This window comes from Musca vetustissima, unplaced genomic scaffold, assembly GCF_032173495.1.
Source record: "Musca vetustissima isolate MV318-11 ecotype Yass unplaced genomic scaffold, APGP_CSIRO_Mvet_v1 utg3658, whole genome shotgun sequence".
In the NCBI taxonomy this organism is placed as follows: domain Eukaryota; kingdom Metazoa; phylum Arthropoda; class Insecta; order Diptera; family Muscidae; genus Musca; species Musca vetustissima.
In genome coordinates this window covers 162090-183274 of record NW_026877168.1, presented here as the reverse complement: position 1 = coordinate 183274, position 21185 = coordinate 162090, and the positions used below count along the sequence as shown (strand labels likewise).

Here is a 21185-nt window from a genome sequence, read left to right as displayed (position 1 = left end):
TTTTTCATAGTAGGAGGGGTTTCCGAATGTTTAAGGAAATCGAGAGTTCATCCATTTGACCTAGTTTAAAACGTTTGATAATCAGTTGAGGACATATGCAAAGTTGAACACCTATGTCGAAGCCTATGTCTTCCTCCATGTGAGGGATATGAAAATATTCGCCACGAAATTTTTGTCTGCATTGTTCAACACATGAACTGTGGAGATGAAAATGCCATTGGACAGCAACCCGAACTATCCCAAAATTCTCGCTCGAGAATTTGTTTAAAATTTGCGATAATTTGAAAAGTTGAAACAAGATTCTGAAGTCGATTACGGGAACTGATGAATGAAACCTGTTGACTTAAGTTGAAAAGTAGGAAAACTATCCTCAAGTCGATTACCGGAACTGATAAGTGTAATTCTATTGACTTCATATAAGGCGATAGGTTGGTCTATGGCCAGCTATATGCGGTGAGCTTTACGGGCAGCTATATTTTTCTAGGAGATTTTAATGCAAAAATCGGAAGGGAAAATGTTTTTTGTCCCACCTTCGGAAAAATCAGCCTCCATGAAGAAACATTCTACACGTTCGATCGATAGGAGGAGCGAATATCGATTTGGACAATTACCTTGTGGCAGCCAAGCTTCGCACCCGTCCTAATTTAGCTGCAAAGGTGCGAAAAGCTGCAAATACTACAGGTAGCATAGGCCTACTCCGCTCAATTTACCCACCTGCTTGACGAAAGCACTTCTTGTCCCGATAAGAGTACAGAAGCACAATGGCACAGCCCTATCCGTTGAGAGGTGTTTAAAGCCATGTCTGCGTGTGGCATTCCTGCAACCTCTCGGAGCCCTTCAATATCGATCGAGGATCCTGCTTGAAAACGTCATACGAGATGCAAATGTGAACATAAATGGCACTGTGTACTCCAAACAGCATATGTTACTTGTCTACGCCGACGATTGTGTCAAACATTGCGAGCGGAGAACGAGTCTGCCAAAGTGGGACTGGCAGTAAGTGTTGGCCAACAAATGCTACTATAGTCTGAGTAAGCAACTCAAAAGCAAGGCCACCTCTCCCCAGACCAAACTCACACTTTACAAGACGTTGATATTACCCGTGCTGTTGTATGGATCTGAAGCATGGGTACTTGCTCAAGCAAATGAGGTAGCTCTTGGAGTGTTTGAGAGAGAAATTCTCCGTAATATCAATGGGCCGATCTGCGTCGATGGTGAATATCGCCGTCGAATGAACTATGAGCTATACCATCTATTCTCGGACATCGACATAGTCAGACGGATTGAGCTGTAGCGCGTACTTTGGCTAGGCCATCTTGTGAGAATGGATGAAGATGCCCCCAGAGTAGTTTTAGCTAAATTACGTTCTTAAATACTATGAGCTCCATCATGATATCCCGAGACAGAGAGGCGGACTGACATGGCTAAATTGACAAAGAATTTTTATTCCGATCTCATATTTACGATATGATCTCAAAAGTATTCCAAACTAAATAACACATTGAATCTACACACCACCTGATGAGTAGGTGAGTAGGGTATGAAAAAAACCCATGCCAACAAATCGAAGGAGGAGACTAACTGAAAGCCAGTAGCCAACAAACCAATATATTTAACCCTACGGTCAATAACCAAAAATGTATACGTAGATCAATAACCGTGGTACATTTGTACCCATCCAAAGATAGCTCTGTAACTCATTAAAAAATTGGACTATCGTGAGGTTTTTTGTTTTAAATTAGTCTATGCAGATCTGGTCTAGATGTAGGAACTCAAAATTATATATACATTAAAATAATATATATTTAAATCCATGCTTAAATGATAATCTATCTAAAACAATCATAGTAAATTCGTTATAGCTTTCGAATGAGTTAAGCTTTTTTAGTTATTTTTTTATTGGGATCTTATTTAGGTGTTCCTCAACCCCTCTGCAAATTTTGGTGGCCCTAGACAACATGGGACCATCAGGGCGACTCGTGGAAATCAGAAACTACCCTGGTTTTCCTTTGGTATACAGGGACTAAAACAATTATTATTGCCAATTATTCACATTTTATGAGTTTAGAAATTGTGATTGACACATTTTTAACACTATTTAATACTTTAAAACGTTATTTAATGATAATTTATATATTTACGCCAATTTAGGATTGTAATAAATCAGACTAATTCGATTATAGAAAAAGTTTCAGGCCCAATATGAAGAATAATTGGATAATTACGCACAATAATCATTGTTTTTGTCCCTGTATACTAAGGGAAACCCAGGGTAGTTTCTGACTTCCACGAGTCGCCCTGATGGCCCCACGTTGTCTAGGGCCACAAAAAATTGCAGAGGGTTTGAGGAACACCTAAGTAAGATCCCAATAAAAAAATAACTAAAAAGCTTAACCCATTCGAAAGCTATAACGAATTTACTATGATTGTTTTAGATAGATTATCATTTAACCATGGATTTAAATATATATTATTTTAATGTATATATAATTTTGAGTTCCTACATCTAGATCAGATTCGCATATACTAATTTAAAACAAAAACCCTCACGATAGTCCAATTTTTTAATGAGTTACAGAGCTATCTTTAGATGGGTACAAATGTACCACGGTTATTGATCTACGTAGGTAATAACTTCAAAAAATTGTAAAAATTATATATATGGAAAATATTTATAATTTGTTCTTCGATTATGTGTGAAAATACCTCAAGAATAATTCCTCAAAATTTGATCCAAATATCTCCATTATTAAAAATTTTACAGCATTTTTATTCAAAAAAAGGTACAAATGTACCCGGTTATTGACCGTAGGGTTAATGACGGTTTAAATTGCAGAGCAACAAATACAACATACAAAGAGGAGGTGTGCGAAACAAAGACGAATTTAATTTGGATTTATGAGGATTTATTAGCTTTGACAAGTGAATTCCAAAAATAATCGGAATTCAGAATTTTTATTTTAATTGCTGGAAATCTTTCCCCCTAAAACTTCAGTAATTAATTTACCTTTAAGTATTTGTCGTTTTTATTATTATTGGCCTGCTGATTAACATTTTGTTTTTGTATTTGGGTTTTCTTATTAGAATAAGAAAGACCAGTTGGACTGGTTCTTAACGTGGTTAACTGGTATTTCGAAGACAGTTTTTGAAATTGTTGGTGTACGTTGGTTGGTTGGCTCTGTGGTTGGTTGCTGCATGACATCGTTGACGTTGTCGTTGTTATAAATTTGGTTGGTTTGTGGTGTTAAGAATGTTCTCATTTGTTGTCGCCTGTAATACCACACCATCGCCATCACATTAAGCCATTATTTATTTCTTTTTTGTGGTACCGAAAAAACTCGTCCCCATAAACATGATATTAATTTTTGTTTTTTTTTCAGATAACAGAAAACTGTCACCTCTCTCTCGCAATTATCTCGACAATAAATCTCAGCTTGGTTCCGCTAATTGCCGTTTAATGCTCAACGGCAGTCTCGAAGAAAATTATTCTCCATGTATAAAGTTTTATATCGATTCGATAGTAAAACACAGCAAATAATTGAATATAGGTAAGTTTATTTGGATTTGCAAAATTAAATTTAAAATTCTACTAATATCGTATATCATTCATTATAGCATTATATTACACACACACACACAAACATATATTACATTTAAGAATTAATGGAATTAATTTTGAAAGAGGATATTTTGAAAGAGGTTTATCAAATCTATCATATCTATGTTTTATTTGAATCATACGTATTCTGTATGCAAGTACATTGCAACAAAAGAAAAAGCTAGAGAAGAAAAGACCCTTGTCGTACAGAGCGGACAATACAATATCGTAAGATTTTTATACCCACAGCCTTAGGGCTAATGAAGGTATATCCCTTTTGATCCGCTGAAAATGTGCCTCATCGAAATATTGGTTTTAGACCCTATGTTTCTTTGGACCAAATCCGTTTCAGAAATTTTGGGGTCGATATACAAATGTCCGTCCGTCCGTCTGTCTTGCCGGCTGTTGCACACGATAACTTTTGAAGCGATTAAACGATGTCATCCAAACTTTGCACATCTTAATATTTTTTCCAAACCTAGTTCAAGTACGAAGATGTAGAATATCCTTCTGGTACCTACCCCACAAGGGTCAACATTTTGGAATGGAATGTCCGATATGAACCCAACTTTTCACAACGTATTATCTTTACCAAGCCTAGATCATTTCCCATTGGTCCACTCCTTCTGGTACCTCCCTCACAGATGGTCATTTTCTATATTTATAAATCCAATAGCAGGCGAATGGAATGTTCGATATGAACCAAACTTTGTACAACCTATTATTTTTACCAAGCCTAGATCATTTCCGAAGATGAGACCCATCGGTCTACCTCCCCCACAAAGGGTCAAATTTTTTTATTTTTTTTTAAAACAATTTTAGCCGAATGGAATGTCCGATATGAACCAAACTTTGTACAACCTATTATCTTTACATAGCCTAGACCAAATAGAAAGATGGGACCCATTGGTCCACTCCTTCTGGTACCCCACAAAGGGTTAACATTTTCCACATTTATAAATTCAATTCCAGACGAATTGAATGTTCGATTTGAACCAAACTTTGTACAACCTATTATCTTTACATAGCCTAGATCAAATAGAAAGATGGGACCCATTGGTCCACTCCTTCTGGTACCTCCCTTATAAATGATCATTATTTTCCAAATTTATAAATCCAATTTCAGTCGAATGGAGTGTTTGATTTGAACCAAACTTTGTACAATCTATTTACTTTACCAAGCCTAGGTCAAGTAGGCAGATGGGACCCATTGGTCCTTCTGGTACCTCCCCCACAAAGGGTCAAAATTTTCCATATTTTTAAATCCAATTTCAGACGAATGTACTATCCGATTTGAACCAAACTTTGTGCAACCTATTATCTTTACAAAGCCTAGATCAAGTGGAAAGATGGGATCCATTGGTCCACTACTTCTAATACCTACCCCACAAAGGGTCTATATTTATAAATCCAATATTCGGCAATATTGGCCCAAGTTTGAGGTTAGCCTCCATATAGAGGTAACCTGCATTATTCTACATTTTAGGGGGGTTTGAGCGCAGTTTTTAACCAAGTTGATTTATTTTAATATTTTGGAATCTCGTTGGTCCCAGTTCAGGGTAGCGCCCATATGAGATTATTTGCATTATTTGGTGTTTTGGGCTAGTTTTTCAAACGAAATGGCTGTAATTTTTTTATTTTAAATTCTTATTGAGTAGAAAATCTCCCTACCAAGAATTATTAATATTGGACCAAATTTCAGAATAGCCTCAATATGGAGGTACCCTGTAATTTTTGGTGTTTTAGGGGGGTTTTTTCTATAGAAAAATGTGTCCTTATTGATCCTGAGGATTTTTTTCTATAGAAAACTGAATCCTCAGTAAACTGAAGAATTTTTTTCTATAGAAGAACAGGCCCTGAGATTTTTTTCTTTGGTAAAAAAGTCCTCAGTGAAATTGACTAACATTACTTGCTATATTTGTTTCTGTAAAAAAAATCAACACCACATTTGTTGCTATTTTTTTCTCCATGACTGTATTGTTGTAATTACATGGCTAAACGACGTATGTCATTCCATTTGACTTAGCTGGGTGACATTTGAACAAACAGCCGAATATGGTCAACGTTTAAAACTAATTAAAGCAATTACAAAATTAAAGCAGAAATGGAATTCAAATTGTAATTTTCAAACGAAGTTCTAAAAATAGAGAAAATCTGTTTTTAAAACTAAGCATTACTTGAATTTTTTATACATATATTTTTGATCAATAGTGCACATTTTGTTTTTGTGCCAACTGTCATACTAGTTTTGCAATAAAAAGCAACGAAACAAAAAAAAATGCTCTACTTGCGTTTAACCCAAAGTTTGTCGCACTGAGATTGAATTTCACATAAAATAGGCAAAAACAAAAAAAGTAAAATATTGCATATACAATTATCGATAGCTCGTGCATGGCTTGTTGTCGTATTACTTTATTCATTTCAATATTTATTTTTAAATGTGGCCGTATTTATTTTTTAGTTCACATATTGGGGGGTTAGACGGGCGACCACGTTAGCAGTTGAGCAGCAACCAGGCTCGAAAAGGCCAACACAATAGTATGAAGTCCAATAAATTGTTTTGTATGGAATAAGAGTCCTGAGGTGAAATGAGGAATTTTTTCTATAGAAAAAACATCCTCAGTTAACTGAGGACTCTTTTTTTCTATAGAAAAAACATCTTCAGTTAACTGAGGACTCTTTTTTTCTGTAGAAAAATTTCCTCATTTCACCTCAGGACTCTTTTTCCATAAACAAAAGAGTCCTTAGGTGACATCAAGTTTTTTTCTATACAAAAAACAATCCTCAGTGAACTGCGGAAAATTCCTGATGTCACCTAAGGACTCTTTTGTTTATGGAAAAAAAGAGTCCTGAGGTGAAATGAGGAATTTTTTCTATAGAAAAAAAATGTCCTGAGGTGAACCGAGGACTTTTTTTCTATAGAAAAAACATCCTCAGTTCACTGTTTCTTTTCTATAGAAAAATTTCCAAATTTCACCTCAGGACTATTTTTTCCATAAATAAAAGAGTCCTTAGGTGACATCAGGATTTTTTTTGTATACAAAAAACAATGCTCAGTGAACTCAGTTCACCTGAGGACTCTTTTCTATAGAAAAAAAATCCTCAGTTCACCTCGGGACTCTTTTTTTCTATAGAAAAAAATCCTCATTTCAGCTCAGGACTCTTCCTCAGTTCACCTGAGGAATCTTTTTTCTATAGAAAAAAAATTCCTCAGTTCACCTGAGGACTCTTTTTTCTATAGAAAAAAATCCTCAGTTCACTTGAGGACTCTTTTTTTCTATAGAAAAAATTCCTCAGTTCACCTGAGGACTCTTTTTTCTATAGAAAAAAATTCCTCAGCTCACTGAGGAATCATTTTTCTATAAAAAAAAATCCTCAGTTCACCTGAAAAATATTTTTTCCACTACTCTTTAATAAATCCACGCCTCAGTTGTCCCTTGAAAAATATTCTTTAATAAATCCACGCCTCAGTTGGCCCTTGAAAAATATTCTTTAATAAATCCACGCCTCAGTTGGCCCTTGAAAAATATTCTTTAATAAATCCACGCCTCAGTTGGCCCTTGAAAAATATTTTTTTAATAAATAAACGCCTCAGTTGGTCCTTGAAAAATATTCTTTAATAAATCCACGCCTCAGTTGGCCTTTGAAAAATATTCTTTAATAAATCCACGCCTCAGTTGGCCCTGAAAAATATTCTTTAATAAATCCACGCCTCAGTTGGCCCTTGAAAAATATTCTTTAATAAATCCACGCCTCAGTTGGCCCTTGAAAAATATTCTTTAATAAATCCACGCCTCAGTTGGCCCTTGAAAAATATTCTTTAATAAATCCACGCCTCAGTTGGCCCTTGAAAAATATTCTTTAATAAATCCACGCCTCAGTTGGCCCTTGAAAAATATTCTTTAATAAATCCACGCCTCAGTTGGCCCTTGAAAAATATTCTTTAATAAATCCACGCCTCAGTTGGCCCTTGAAAAATATTCTTTAATAAATCCACGCCTCAGTTGGCCCTTGAAAAATATTCTTTAATAAATCCACGCCTCAGTTGACCCTTGAAAAATATTCTTTAATAAATCCACGCCTCAGTTGGCCCTTGAAAAATATTCTTTAATAAATCCACGCCTCAGTTGGCCCTTGAAAAATATTCTTTAATAAATCCACGCCTCAGTTGGCCCTTGAAAAATATTCTTTAATAAATCCACGCCTCAGTTGGCCCTTGAAAAATATTCTTTAATAAATCCACGCCTCAGTTGGCCCTTGAAAAATATTCTTTAATAAATCCACGCCTCAGTTGGCCCTTGAAAAATATTCTTTAATAAATCCACGCCTCAGTTGGCCCTTGAAAAATATTCTTTAATAAATCCACGCCTCAGTTGGCCCTTGAAAAATATTCTTTAATAAATCCACGCCTCAGTTCCCTTGAAAAATATTCTTTAATAAATCCACGCCTCAGTTGGCCCTTGAAAAATATTTTTTAATAAATCCACGCCTCAGTTGCCTCAGTTGGCCATTGAAAAATATTTTTTAATAAATCCACGCCTCAGTTCACCTGAGGACTCTTTTTTCTATAGAAAAAAATTCCTCAGTTCACCTGAGGACTCTTTTTTCTATAGAAAAAAATTCCTCAGTTCACCTGAGGACTCTTTTTTCTATAGAAAAAAATTCCTCAGTTCACCTGAGGACTCTTTTTTCTATAGAAAAAATGTCTCAGTTCAACTGAGGAGTCTTTTTTTCCATAGAAAAAAATTCCTCAGTTCACTGAGGATTGTTTTTTCCATTCCTGTTGTCCTTTCCATTCCTGTTGTAAATTTCACATTTGGTCTAGGTGGATCTCTTCGACTCATCGTATGTTTTGAATGTATTCGAAACGAAGTTCTCATAAATAATGAATCATATGCTTCTCCTTTTTCCATAAATCATGTACATTTTCCAGACAATACCAATCGGCCGGCGGTGTGTCATTTCAGATTTATGGATTTGTTTCCATTCAAACATTGATTTCCGTCTTCAGCCCGCCGAAAAAAATTATGCCAGCTCATAATGACGTCAAAGATAAATATTGACAATTGTTTCTTTTTGTCTTTCTAAGGTCTACAAATATTTGGTCTGAACAAAGAAAAGACGTGTGTCATCATAATGGAGGAGCCTTTCTTTGACAGAGATCTGAAATGACATTAGAAAATCGAAATGCTATCTCCTGACATGACTCCTAGACACACCATTCCCCCAAAATAATAATAAAGTTATTACAAAAATGTCGCAAAATGCTGATGAATTTTATGTCTTGAAGAAAACGTGAATGGGATTCGAAAAAAAGAAGAAAAAAAAAAAAAAATAGAACCCAAATTGACAGTAGAACCCCCCCTCCCTTCATGTGTTCCCAAACTTCATTTGCATTCATTTGTCTTGGGACCAGAGTGGTGGAGTGTATGCATTATGTAGATGAATGCATTCCTGCACTCGGCAATTACAATTACAACAGGTTACACAACAACAAAACTAATCTAAACAACAACAACTAGTTCCTAAAACAGATAAGAGGAGGGTGGCGTACGGAGAGGGAATTGGGTATTTGGTTTGAGAGCACACAAAAACCAATAAAACCACCCAACAATAATATTTTAAATAAATATTTGACAACAACAATAACAACTATTATTACGTTTGTCGCATGCCTCTAAAGTAGTGTCGACTGTTCGACAGACAGACCGACCGACCCGACAACCGAATGTGAAAATGTGGTTTTCAGCATTCAACAGCTTGGTGTTGATTTTTTTCTTGATTTTGTCTTTGGCCTGAGCCTTGTGTTTACATTCTCTTCTCTATGAAATGTGTCACATTTTAGTTGTTGTTTTTTTCTTCTTCTTCTTCTTTCAATTCAGCGTCAGACAAAATGTCGAACTTAAGGTTGATTTGTTTAAATAAGGTGTATGTGTGTGTGTGGGCATTTATAGCACAGGTGAAAATAATAGCAAATCCCCTATATCGTGCTCAACTTAAAAAAAACAGGGAGCGGAGTAGTATAGCCGGACGGGGCCGACCATATGATATCCTACACAACTACCCCTCAAATCTAATTTTCTGTGGATTTCACCCTGGCATAATTTTCCGAATCATATCTACATTTACGCCACAAGATTCAAAATTTTGTTATTTTGCACACAAAAGTCTAGACTCATTTGAGGGTACACCCCTAGGCTATGCACCATTGTATGGGGCATGGAAACAGGTTCCAGAACCTTTTCAATCTATTCAAAATAACTAAAGTTTCATAATACTTGGAACTGAAATTAAAACTGGTTCTATAAACTCTTTTCATGCCCTATCCAATGGTGGATAGCCATGGGGGTATATCCTCGTGCATTTTCGCACAGTGTTGAAGATCTGAAAGGAGCATTTTGCAAAGTGTCTGGTATCAAATAGTGGCAATGAAGAATATACCCCAGAACAAATAAGAGATGACGATATAGATTGTATACCACCTAGCCAAGATGAGGTCTGAATGGCAATCAATCGGCTGAAAAATAATAAAGCAGCAGGAGCCGATGGATTATCAGCCGAACTATTCAATACCGGCCCTCAAAACGCTGATCAGGAGCATGCACCAGGTGATTAGTACTATTTGGCTAGAGGAATGCATGCCCAATAATTAGAATCCTCAGCATCCCGTCTCCCGTGCACAAAAGAGGAGACAAGACGATATGTGCCAACTATAGAGGAATAAGACTCCTTCGCATCGCAAATAAAGTGCTATCCAGTGTGCTGTGTGAAAGCCAATGGCCAATGAATGACATTATTGGACTACAACAACGTGGCTTCAAGCCTGGCCTATCAGCTCTTGGAGAAAAATCACTGAGCAGATTTTCGCCAAATACTGGAAAAGACAAAAAAAAAAAACTCATCGATACATTCCACCTATTCGTCGACTATAAAGCCGCATAAGTCCTATCCGCGAAAGTCCTATCCATTCAGAATCGTTTAAAGCCGTGTCTGCGTTTGACATTCCTGCAAAATTAATACGGCTATACAAGATAACTTTAACTGGCACAAAGTCAGCCGTTAAAGACGGAAAGGATCTTTCAGAGCCCCTCAATACCGAAGGAGGATTCAGACAAGGTGATAATTTGTCGTATGATTATTTTAACATCCTGCTGGAAAAGGTCAAAGGTGAACAGAAATGGCACTCTGTACACCAAACAACACATGTTGTTACTCGCTTACGCCGATGACATCGATATAATGAGTGGAACATTGCGAGCGGTAACATTCACCTATGAACAAATGGATACCAACGCGCAAGACGTGTAGATTTCAAGGCACGTCGGTCTTGTGCAATTTGAAAGACCATGTTTCGAACTGTTTCCTTCCACTTGATCTTTCCATCTAATTCGTGGCCTTCCCTTTCTACGTGATCCATCAGTTGGTTCGATTTTATATGCCTTTTGACTTGGGCATCCTCATTCATTTATACAACATAACCAAGCCAACGTAGTCGCTGCAGCTTGATACATGCGACTTTGTCGATGTCCGAGAATAGATGGTACAGCTCGTGGTTCAGTCGACGCCGATATTCACCGTCGACGCAGATCGACTCATATATCTTTCGGAAAATTTTTCTCCCAAACACTGCCTCATCTGCTTGCCCAAATACTCATGTTTCTGATTTATACAACAACAGTACGGATAGTACCGGCGTCTTGCAGAATGTGAATTTGGTCTGGCGAGAGGTGGACTTGTTCTTGAATTGCCTACTCAGACATAGGGTAGCATCTGTTGACCAACAATATGCTTCTTCGAATATCAAAAATGATGTCAACGCATATCGACCCATAGATCTTCCGGAGAATTTTTCTCTCAAACATTCCAAGAGCTGCCTCATCTGCTTGCGTAAGTAGCTATGCTTCACATCCATATAATAGCACGGGTAGTATCAGCGTCTTATAGAGTGTGAGTTTGGTCTGGCAGGAGGTGGCCTTGCTTTTGAATTGCTTACTCAGACCAAAGCAGCATCTGTTGGCAAACACTATCCTTCTCCGAATTTCAAAACCGATGTCATTAGTTTTATTTATGGCGGTACCAAGGTATATAAAATCTTCGACTAACTCGAAGTTGTAATTCTCAAGTTCCACAGTTGGTCCGAGTCTACTGGGCATCTTGTGCGTTTATGCCATCAGCTTGGTCTTATCGGCCATTTACTGCCAGACACACTTTGGCAGACTCCTTCTCAATTTGTTCAAAGGTGATTGTTACCGCTCGCATTGTTCGACCCATTATATCGATGTCATCGGCGTAGGCGAGTAACATGTGTTGTTTGGTTTACAGAGTGCTATTTCTGTTCACCTTTGACCTTTACCAGCTGGATGTTAAAATGTTCACACGACAAACTATCACCTTGTATGAATCCTCCTTCGGTATTGTAGGGCTCTGAAGGGTCCTTTCCGACTTTAACTGTTATCAGTTAAAGTTATCTTACATAGCCGTATTAATTTTGCAGGAATGCCGAACGCAGACATGGGTTTTTTGAAGACTAAGTCAAAAATACTCTTCCTAATAAAGGCCTATATGGTAACCTGATCATATTTCCAAATTACTTTGTAGGTTTTCATTAGTCTAAAAAATTTGGTTTTTTTGAGATCTTTTAGATAATATTTCTTGATGGATCAACACAAGGTGCGGGTTTTTTTAGAATAGATGGTATTCTGTAGCTGAAGAAATGAGATGGTCCCTACCTGAAATCGGGTGTCAAAAAATTTTGAAGCTTATAGTAGGCAGCAATTTTCCCAGGCAGCAAATAACCCAGTTATTTCCATGTCCGCGTATAGATTGTAAAGCTCGTGGTTCAATCGACGCCCATATTCACCGTCGACGCAGATCGGCCCATAGATCTTTCCGGGATTTTTTCTCTCAAACATTCCAAGAGCTGCCTCATCTGCTTGCGCAAGGATCCATGCTTCAGATCCATATAACAGCACGGGTAGTATCAGGGTCTTGCAGAATGTGAGTTTGGTTCTTGGAGGGTGAAAATATGATTTTAGAAAAGAAAAAAACGTTCCGTCTCATGTTTTGGTATTTTGGAGGTTTTAGCCACATTTATCCATGGCTTTAGTTTGGCATTCCAGGTTCTAGGAAGACTGAACAATAAGTTCAATAATTTTAGAAAATATATCCATGGTATGACCTAGCTCCCATATAAAAGTACCGCACAATTTTCGGATTTTTGAAGAGGTTTAGCCTCATCTTTTCATCCAAAGTGGCTGTAATTTGGAAATTCAATTCCGTGGAGGGTGAGAAGTAATTATTGATACAGGTTCATGCCCATGTCTTTCAAGAGGCCATTTGTGATTTGTCCCCGCTCCCTCCAGCAAATCCAAACGAACGGCACTATTAATTCGCCTCTTCGTAACATTGACATCAATTAATTTCGTTTTGATACTGACATTGAAATAACTTTGGTGAGAAAAAATCCGACAAGATTTTTAGAGAGAGATAAAATTTGACAGCAAAACGACAATGACGACGACAACGACTAATGACTGAAACTCGTTTAAAGTGTGTAATACCCGTTACATTTTTTTGTTCGTATGGAAGGAAGGGGGGAAGAGGAGATACCAATGGATTCAAGTTTGAATCTGATGGGGGCTATGAAAATGCTGTCTCATTGAATGTTCGGATGTTGTTGTTTTTGTTAGCATTCAATCTTGATATAGCTTATAAATAATTTAAAATAATATATTTATTATTTACAACAACAACAAATTGTTGTAAAACTTGTTGTAAAGTTATCCACCACTATAAAAGAAAGAAAACGAGGAAGGGGGAGAGGAGAGGTAGATTTTGTGGTAACACAAGCTATATAGCATTGGCAAGCAACTTCTGTGAAATCTGTCTGTCTGTCACTTGAAGTTGACAAGTTGGCTTTATTGAATGTGACATTTTCAATGTGGTTTAGAACTGTCACTCTTTTTTTTCTGTAAATAAGACAAACAAGGTCCATGTCTGAAGAATTCAAGCATGACCATAATCAATAAAATAAAACAGAGAATTGAGATGACAATCAGAGATGTAATTAGCTGTCATATTGGCTGTATAGCTGAGATTTAATATCAATTCTCACATTTAGAGAATTTATCTTCTTTATAATGACATGCAGCCTATTGCAGTTATTTTGGGTGGAATTCTAGCAGGTCAAGAGTTTCGTGAAAAACGCAGCGTAAAGGGCAACCCTGCTGACAGTAATAACATGTTATGGCGATGGAGAATTATCGGGAGAAAAGGAGAGAGGAGAAACGTATTTTCCGAAAAAAAGAAGAAAGAACAAGTAAAACGTGAGCGCGAGCAAATCGAGATGTACAGGTTTCAGAATGAAGTCCGGAAATTTTAGCAATGAGTAAAACACCAAACCGAAGACTTTGGTGCAGACACACCCTCCTGTAGAAATGAAGATGGAAACCTGGTGACAGATACAGATTGAGGATCTGGAATGTTTCTGGTATCAAATAGTGGCAATGAAGAAGATACTCCAGAACCAATCGGAGATAACGGCATAGATTGTATACCACCTATCCAAGATGAGGTCAGAATAGTAATCAGTCGACTGAAGAATAACAAAGTAGCAGGAGCCCTTTGGATTACAAGCCGAACTATTCAGGACCGGTGGTCAGACGCTGATCAGGAGCCAGCACCTACTGATTAATACAATTAGGCTAGAGGAATGCATGCCCAATGATTGGAATCCTCAGCTTTCTGTATCCCGTGCACAAAGAGGAGACAAGATGATATGTGTCAACTATAGAGGAATAAGTCTACTTCCCATCACATATAAAGTGCTATCCAGCGTACTGTGTGAAAGACTGAAGTCAATGGTCAGGGACATTATTGGACCATACCAATGCGGCTTCAGACCTGGCAAATCCAACACGAAACATATAGCCACATACGTCGACTATAAAGCCACATACGACAGTCCTATCCGTTTAGAGGTGTTTAAGCCATGTCTGCGTTCGGTATTCCTGCAAAATTAATACGGCTATACAAGATAACTTTAACTGGCACTAGGTCAATAGTTAAATTCGGAAATGACCTTTCGGAACCATTCAATACGAGGGTTCAGACAAGGTGAGAGTATGTCGTGTGATCTTTTTAACATCCTGCTAGAAAAGGTCATACGAAAGGCAGAAGTGGCAATCTAGTAACACATGTCGATTGGTCGAATGAGATATAATGGGTCAAACATTGCGAGCGGTAAAGGCCACATTTGACGAAATTGAAAAGGACTCTGCCAAAGTGTGTCTGGCAGTAAATGGCCGATAAGACCAAGCTGATGGTAACAACGCGTAAGAAGACCAGCAGACTTGGACCAACTGTGGAACTTGAAAACTACAGATTCGACATAGTCAAAGATTTTATATACCTCGGTACCCCCTTAAGTAAAATTAATAACATCAGCTTTGAAATCCGGAGAAAAATAGTGTTGGCCAACAGATGCTACTATGGTTTGAATAAGCAATTCAAGAACCAGGCCCCACCTCTTGCCAGACCAAACTTACACTCTACAAGACACTGATACTACCTGTGCTTGTGCATGGATCTGAAGCATGGGTACTTGCGCAAACAGATGAGGCAGCTCCTGGAATGTTTGAGAGAAAAATTCTCCGGAAATCTATGGGCCGATCTACGTCGATGGGGAATATCGCCGTCAAATGAACCATGAGCTATATACCATCTATAGTTAGACGGATCGAGCTGCAGGACTATGAAGGCGAGGTCATCTTGTGAGAATGGATGAAGATGCCCCAGCTTAAAATGCATATAAAAGCGAGCCAAGTGATGGTTCACGCAGAATTGAGAAGGAGTGCACCAAAATGAATCTGGCAGTAAACGACCGTTAGACCAAGCTGATGGTAACAACGCGCAAGACGTCCAGTAGACTCGGACCAAATGCGGAACTTGAGAACTATAGCTTCGAGATAGTCAAATATTTTATATAATAACATCTGCTTTGAAATCCGGCGAAGAATAGTTTTGGCCAACAGATGCTACTAAGGTCTGAGTAAGTAATTCAAGAACCAGGCCACCTCTTGCCGGACCAAACTCACACTCTACAAGACACTGATACTACCCGTGCTGTTAAATGGGTCTGAAGGGATATGCGTTGACGGTGAATGGTGCATGCTCCTGATCAGCGTCTGATCGTTGTACATAACAGTTTTCGCTTTGCGGATGTGCTCAAGAAGTCCCTTTCCATAAAATGCAAGGAAAAGGGACAGGCGTAACGAATCCGATGGAAAGATCATGTAGAAGACAGCATCTCGAAAAATTGTCTTTCAAATTGGATGAGATGCGCACAAGACTGATGCGCCTGGAAATTTCTTTTAAGCTCGGCTTATGGAACAACCGTTCTGTCATAAGGCAGCTAAGTAAGTAACAGATGATGCTATGGTCTGAGTAAGCTATTCAAAAACCAGACCACCTCTTGCCAGACCAAACTTACACTCTACAAGACACTGATACACTGGGTCTGAAGCATGGATACTTACGCAAACAGATGAGGTAGCTCTTGGAATGTTTGAGAGAAAAAATCGCCGAATGATCTTTGGGTCGATCTGCGTTGACGGTGAATGGTACATGCTCCTGATCAGCGTCTGATCGTTGTTCAGAACAGACGCAGTTTTCGTTCGATATTATTGTCTTACAGGAAATGCGATGGAAAGGGATTGGCGTAAGTAATTGCGCAGACGATTGCGCCCTGTATTATTGCAGCCAATAAACGAGGCATGAATTTGGCTGTGGATTTACGGTTAACAGGAGAATAAAATACCTCGTCTCCAGATCCACTCCAGTAGATGAGCGAATTGTTGTTGTTATCCAAGATAATTTACTACGACATGGCTGAGATAAACAAATTTTGTTAAATAACCTAGAATTAGAGTGCGTTATGGGAATTAAAGCGCGTTCCACCAAGACCTAATTAATATTTCAAAGTTTTTTCTTTTTATTTTACCGCCACCCAATCGAAGTGGTCTCACCTTAGAATACAAATCAATTCCAAATACCCATTACAATGTTTGGAAATATTTTCATGCGTTACAACAACAACCGGCAACAACAAAGCTGAGGTGGAGTATTTCAGCTTTTGGTTTTTGTTGATCATTGCCCTGCGATAAGTGATGACGCGACCATGCCAACCATTCGCAAGGTACTTTTCAATTATTCAGTACTTTTATTTTTTGTAGTTGTCGTTGTTGGTGTGGTGCTACGTTTCTTCATTAAATTTCGAATGTAAAACGAAACGTGTTTGAATTTCGTGATTTTAATTTGTGGCAACGTCATTATTATCAAAAAAGCACTGACTGCCAGGTTGACTGATACCCTACCACCACCACCATCACCACGTTCATAATCATCATCTTCCTGTTCTTCTCTTGAGTTTTTTGTTTTCAGGGTGTGTCATGGTGGCAATAAAAATATGCTCTTTACCACATTATGGAAATGATCCAAACTGTGCTCCTCCTCACCTCTTCTTCTTCTAATAATTACCTTAGTTGGCTCACAAAATATTCAACATTTAATGATGGCGGCGGCGGTGGACCCACCAACAATTGAATTCCATTTGCAGTTGCGGGTCGAACGTTTTTATTATTATTGGTTTTTATTATTTTTCTCTTCTGGCTGCAGCATCGCTATCTTCTCCATGGTATCTTCCAACATGGAACACACACCTACTACACCCCATTACCCTTCGTCCTTCCTTTCTCCCCATGGCAACAACAACAACAATTACTTGCCATTTAAAAACTGGTTAAAGATCATCAGCACTTTTTTACCTCTTCATCTTCTTCTTGCATCCCATTGCTCCGTATCTTGGAGACATAACTGACACAAAGTCAGTAGATGTTTTTTGTTGTTGTTGCTGCTGTTAAGTACAAAACGCCACTCACATCAAACCGCAAAGCCAACCAGCCAGCCATCGAAGCCACCACACTTGAAGTGCATTGGGCAACATTCCATAGGTGGTGGCTGGTTGCAACATCCCCATCCCCATTCCGATTTCCATTCCCATTTGTTTTGCAACCTTTTCTTTGAACTCCAACTCATAACTCTTGGTCGTCGTCTTCTCAATGGATACTTTGCACCCTTCCTACACCTCGCACCTCTTCCCTCCACTCCATTCATTAGCAACAATAAAAAATTGCATACCACCAGCACACCAACAACAACCACAAGGTAAAGATATGCAGATTACATGTTTGCAAGTTTTGTTTTGTTTTTTTTTTTTGCATAAAACTTTTTAAAAAAGCCGCCACACAGAAGATTGTTGGGTTACTTTAGCTACAGTGCAGACTATTCGCATAGGGTTGGTTGACTAATTTAAATATAAAACCGAAAAACTTCAAGAGCACTTTCACATAGGGAAGGTAGACAAAATTATAAAGAACTTCGGTATAGGTCTTCTACAGGCGGGATTCCTTCTTAAGGTCTTGAAAAGATTTCCTGTTAAAATCGAAAACCTTCAAGAGAACTTTTGCATAGGGAAGGCAGGAAAAATTAAAACGGACTTCGGTATATCGAAGGTCTTCTATAGAACGGATTCCTTCTAAAGATCTTGAAAAGCGTAACTTTTAGATAACCTATGGAGATCGAAGAAATAATCTATGGTGATGTAGAGGAGCTTCATAAAGCATATTCTCTATAAGGGATGTCTAGAAGGTCTTCTGTCTATAGAAAACACTTAGAGAAGATATATTGAAGCAATTAGAAAGCATTCTGCTGATTTTCGAAGGACCTTTCAAGTGTCTATTTTTGAACGAGATAAATATAAATGCTACTGGGAAAATGGGTAAGGTCCCTCTGTGGAAATATGAGGATGGCATTTCCGGAAAGGTTATCGAAAATGCTCCTAGGACAATATTTTCCTAATGCTCTAACCTATTTTGGACTTCGACAGTGGCTTAAATAAAATTCCATATGAAGAGGATATAGGTTAGATCCCACTGTAGCAAAATGGCGAGGGTTACAACTTTTTAGTATGCATTTTCGGAAAGGTATACATTTTCCAAAAGCTCTAACCTATTTTGAGTTTCCATAGTTTCATTGGAGATCGAAGATATTCTACGGTGTCTTACAAATCCATATATAAAGACTTTCAAAAGCTGGATGATCTTCAAGAGATCTTCTTCAAAAGACAGAAGGGCATTTAGAGGCTTTTTGAAGATCGAAGATCTTTTATGGTGTCACATCCTACAGGAGGACGAATCGATAGAGATGTCTTTTTGAAGATCTAAGCTCTTCTATGGTGTCACATCCTACGGGAGGACGAATCGATAGAGATGTCTACTTCCACAGAATATCATTAGAAATAATGGTTACTTAAAAGCTGCAATAGGATCTAGTTCGGGTCTTTGGGAAGAAGATCAAAAGCTCGTATATACATATGCATTTTCGGAAAGGGCATCAATTATGCTTCTATGCCAATATTTTCCAGAACCTCTAACCTATTTTGAATTTCAACAGTGGGCTTGGCTTAAATTTCATATAAAGTTAAAATCGATTAGGTTCCAATGTAGGAAAACGGCGAGGTCCTCCATAGAAGACCTGTTTATATCTAGGGTTTAAAAAGTCGTTTGCCTAATTTAGATTTTATTGAAGGAAATCTGCATATAGAATACCTATAACAGATCCTTAATCGTTAGGAGATTTATAAAAACCCTTCAGTCAGCAAGATTTGGGGCATTTTTTTTCTTACCTACTTAGCTGGCTTGTGACAAAACATCTGTTCCATAAGCCGAACTTCAAAAAAGATTTCCAGGCGCATCGGTCTTTTGCGCAGCTCATCCAATTTGAAAGACCATATTCCGAGATGTTGTCTTCTACTTGATTTTTTCATCGGATTCGCGGCCTTTCCCTTTCTGATTGAACCATCAACTGTTTCGCTTTTATACGCCTTTCGAGCTGGGGCATCCTTACCCATTCTCACAACATACGTCTGACTATGTCGATGTCCGAGAATAGATTGTACAGATCATGGTTCATTCGACGGTGATATTCACCGTCAATGCAGATCGGCCCATATATCTTACGGAGAATTTTTCTCTCAAACACTCCAAGAGCTGCCTAATCTGCTTGCGTAAGTGCCCATGCTTCAGATCCATACAACAGCACGGTTAGTATCAGCGTCTTGTAGAGTGTGAGTTTGGTCTGGCGGAAGGTGGCCTTGTTCTTGAATTGCTTACTCAGACCATAGTAGCATCTGTTGGCCAACTTTATTCTCCTCCGAAATTGAAAAATGATGTCATTAGTTTTATTTGTGGCGGAACCGAGGTATATAAAATCGTTCACTAACTCGAAGCGGTACTTTTCAAGTTCCACAGTTGGTCTGAGTCTACTGGACGTCTTGCGGGTTGATACCATCAGCTTGGTCTTCTCGCCATGTACTGCCAGAACCACTTTAGCAGACTCTTTTCCAGTTTGTTCAAAGGTGGCTGTTACCATTCGCAAAGTTTGACCCATTACGATGTCCTCGGCGTAGGCGAATAACATATGCTATTTGGTGTACAGAGTGCCATATCTGGTCACCTTTGCCTCTCGTATGACCTTTTCCAGCTGAATGTTAAACAGGTTACTCGACAAACAGTCACCTTGTCTGAATTCTCGTTCGGTATTGAAGGGCTCTTAGAGGTCCTTTTCGACTTTAACTGCTGACCCTGTACCAGTTAAAATTATCCTGCGTAGCCATATTATTTTTGCGGTAATGCCGAACGCAGATATGGCTTTAAACTCCTCTGAACGGATAGGGCTGTCGAATGTGGCTTTATAGTCGACGAATAGGTGGGATGTGTCGATGTGTTGTTCGTGTGTCTTTTCCAGGATTTGGGCAGAGTAAAAATCTGGTCAGTGGTGGGTTTGCAGGCCTAAAGCCGCATTGTTATGGTCCACTAATGTCATTGACCACTGGCTTCAGTCGTTCACACAGCACTTACTTATTCCTCTATAGTTGGCATATATCGTCTTGTCTCCTTTTTTGTGCTCGGGACACATCATGTTGAGGTTCCAATCGTTGGGCATGTATTCCTCTAGCCAAATTGTACTAATCAGTTGGTGCATGCTCCTGACCAGCATCTGACCACCGGTCTTGAATAGTTCGGCTGGTAATCCTTCGGCGCCTATTGCTTTTTTGTTATTCAGCCGATTAATTGCTATTCCGACTTCATTTCTGCTGGGTGATATACAGTCTCTCTTATTGGTTCTGAGGTATCTTCATCACCGCCACTATTTGATACCAGAAGCTTTGCAAAATGCTCCTTTTAGATCCTCAACACGCTATCTGTAACTTTCACCAGATTTTCATCTTCATCTCTATAGGAGGTTGTGCCTGCGCCAAAGCCTTCGGTTTGGTGTTTTACTCGTTGTTAAAATTTCCGGAATTTTAGAGCGGTTCTAAAAACATTATAACGGAATTCCAAAAACAGAAGACCTCACCTATCAGAGATTTTCTGGACATCGAAAATGTATTCTGTAAAAATAAGGTATCTTATTGAAAAGCGACTTTCCACTTCAACATATAGAAGGCCTTCCGGGAGTAAACTACATA

General features: G+C 38.4%; 1 protein-coding gene across 1 annotated transcript in view; it reads left to right on the top strand.

Moving 5' to 3' along the window:
• The first annotated feature begins 3447 nt into the window (after nucleotides 1-3447).
• The window catches only part of LOC133321756 (integrator complex subunit 6 homolog), a 53400-nt gene continuing 35662 nt past the window's right edge, over nucleotides 3448-21185 (top strand). The window contains exon 1 of the mRNA XM_061530834.1: nucleotides 3448-3548. The gene's annotated coding sequence lies outside the window, so the exon portion shown is untranslated. The remainder of the gene's footprint in view (nucleotides 3549-21185) is intronic.